The sequence below is a fragment of the Asparagus officinalis genome, unplaced genomic scaffold (genome assembly GCF_001876935.1).
Source record: "Asparagus officinalis unplaced genomic scaffold, Aspof.V1 AsparagusV1_Un2536, whole genome shotgun sequence".
Lineage (NCBI taxonomy): Eukaryota > Viridiplantae > Streptophyta > Magnoliopsida > Asparagales > Asparagaceae > Asparagus > Asparagus officinalis.
In genome coordinates this window covers 322-3057 of record NW_017974795.1, presented here as the reverse complement: position 1 = coordinate 3057, position 2736 = coordinate 322, and the positions used below count along the sequence as shown (strand labels likewise).

At 35.5% G+C, this 2736-nt stretch overlaps 1 long non-coding RNA gene across 1 annotated transcript; it reads right to left on the bottom strand.

The window, feature by feature from the left end:
* Positions 1-550: 550 nt before the first annotated feature.
* LOC109828589 lies at positions 551-1999 on the bottom strand. Its single transcript, XR_002243764.1, has 2 exons — positions 1869-1999; positions 551-736 (listed from the first exon to the last, which is right to left on the bottom strand). It is a non-coding gene; the product is annotated as an uncharacterized LOC109828589 (long non-coding RNA).
* Positions 2000-2736: the final 737 nt, after the last annotated feature.

Sequence of the window (2736 nt, the reverse complement as noted above, 5' to 3'; positions counted from 1 at the left end):
CGCCGCCGCCGCCGACAGCCCCGTCAAAATGTTCAGCCACGTATTCGAGCAACTCCACCGCCGCCTCATTCACACCGAAAGTCATCGCCTCATCCTGTCACCGTCTACATCCACCGCCACCTGCTTTCATCCCATCGCCAAGTCAGTCATCGCCGACCGATCGGAACGCCACCGTGCCCCAGTCGCTTCACCCTCTCTTCCTCAGATCGAAATAGAGCAGACAAAGTGATCAGGTATGATCTGTTTTTTGTGCAGACTCAAACCGGGTTTAACTCGGATCTGATTTGTTTTGGTCAGACCCAACCTGGTTCAGTTGGATTTGAATTTCAGCTCAGGTCCAACCCACAGTAACAATGGACCCGTTAGTGCCTCATACTTGATTCAAAGCCAGTTCAGACCAACGCAGGTTTTGTTTTCTTTCGACCAAATATTTTCAGAGTCACTATTGCGTGCGTGTTATCCTCAATTTTAATATCAATTGATTGTGTTGTATTCAGTTTGATCAGTGAGCGAGTGATTATGTTGCTAAGTATTTCTGCTGATCTAAATATTACAAATTGAACTGTATTAAAAGAACGAATCATTACATTCTTTATCTGAATAATTTTCAAAGGTCTGAACTTAGTACAATCGTAACTTTTGCTTAAAAGCTATCGAGAGCTACACTTTATTCTTGAGTTTCCTGCCTGGATCGATCGCTAATTTGGCGAAACATTGTTGTCGATGATCTTTGTACCTGCATCACATTGTTTCGCATCACGTTTGGCATCTTTTCTCCTTCCTCACATGGTTTATATTCTTTTCATCTATCTTAAAAGTCTAACGATTAGACAGAGGCTCTCTGGACATTGGACAATTGTTCACTACATTCTCTGTAGTGATTTGCTCAACGCACTTTTGAACCATTGTTCACCGCATCGTCTGTATCACCAGTTTGTGTCACATGTTTACAAAAAGAGGGGAGCAGATTAAGGTTCCCTTCCATCTCTTTCCTAGAAAACTCCCCATCTAAGATTACCATTCACTAGGGTTACCACTCACTCAAAAAAATAGCAAAGTGAATTCTTAAAGAGAAACCTGTGAAAAGGAATAGCATCGAGAAGAAAAGAAAAGTTCATCGAAGAAGACTACCCCACCCCCACCCCCTTCTTCTTTCACACAAACCAACCAAAGATCAAAAGATGTACAAGAAGATGATAAAAAGATTGCAAAATAATATTTAGTATTAGAGGAAAATCTGAAATTACACCGTCCCTCCCTCTCATTCAAACACACACTCAGATCAAACCATTATCGAAAAATGAGATTAATATTGCAGAGGTAAATTCACATGATGGTAAATTCTAGGACTTTGAAGTTAGAGCTATAATAATAATAGATCCACTTTCTCTTTTCTCTCTTATACACACAAAGATCACAATAATTGTGATAAGATGGAAAAAAGACTGCATTACAAAATTTCCATGATGGTAAATATTTTAGAATTTCTTATACACACTCTCTCACATACACACAAAGAACAGAGAGTTATAGAAAGATCGAAAAAAGATTGAATCGCTAAATTAAAAAGATTGTTTTTTTCAAACTTTGTAAACATTGTAAAACAGTTGAATATACATCCTATTATCAAGTTTCTGTGAAAAATCATAAGTTACTTACAACCAACAAAAAATTTTGTAACCAACAAAAAATTTTGTAACCAGGAAATAACTTTAAACTAATATGGGGCTAGGTAGCTTCTTCAAAGTTAAACAAGGATGGAAAGGCTTAGTTATCGGTAAATAAACATGTCATCATTATACTGGCAAGCCCTAAATATGATAACTATCAACACAATATGCACTCTCTAAAGCTCTAACCAGCCATACCAGCAGCCATTGATGATGAATCCAGCTTCGCCTTCTTCTCAAGAACTGAGGAGAGTGCACTGTCTATTTCAGCAAAAACATCTTCCCTAGGAGCATTCCCATTGACCTGAAAGTGAAAAAAGATATAAATGTAAGGTCGAACAACATTCATCAGCCATAAAGTAATGTTTGAAACAATTTATTTTAGGTTATAAAAAATGTAAAATATTTATTTTAGGTTAAAAAATATAAAATATTCAGCCATAAAGTAATGTTTGAATTATGGAGAGGTTGCACACTTCAAAGAGAAGAAAACCCTTGTCAAAATCCAAATATGAGAATTTTAGGTTACAAAAAAAATTATTTCTATGCAAAGCAAAGCAATTTATTTTAGGTTACAAAAAAAATGTAAAATATTCAGCCTTAAAGTAATGTTTGAACTATGAAGAGGTCTTAAGGTCATAAGTTTAATTGGTTGTTATGATGAATTCTCTCAATAATATTACAAAATTTTCCGAAACGCCTTGGTAAATACACTGAACTATTGGATTTGGATACTCTTCATGGTAGTTAAATCTGTTAAAATCATAACTTTAATGGGTTATTATGATGCATTCTCTAGATGAAGATTACAATTTTTTCCAAAATGACATGCTGAATACACTGCACCCTTGGATTTTGATACTTTTCAGGGTTCAATTCTTTAAATCATAACTTTGCCAATATACAGTTTTTCATTTGGATTTTCAATGTAAATCTTTTGGTGAGGCACATGACATATCCAAGCTCTAGGAATTAATAGTTGGAGGTTTTAAGCTTCTCCCACAAATGTTATGTATTTTAAAAATCAGTAATGATATCCCACAAATGTTATGTATATGCTGTATCT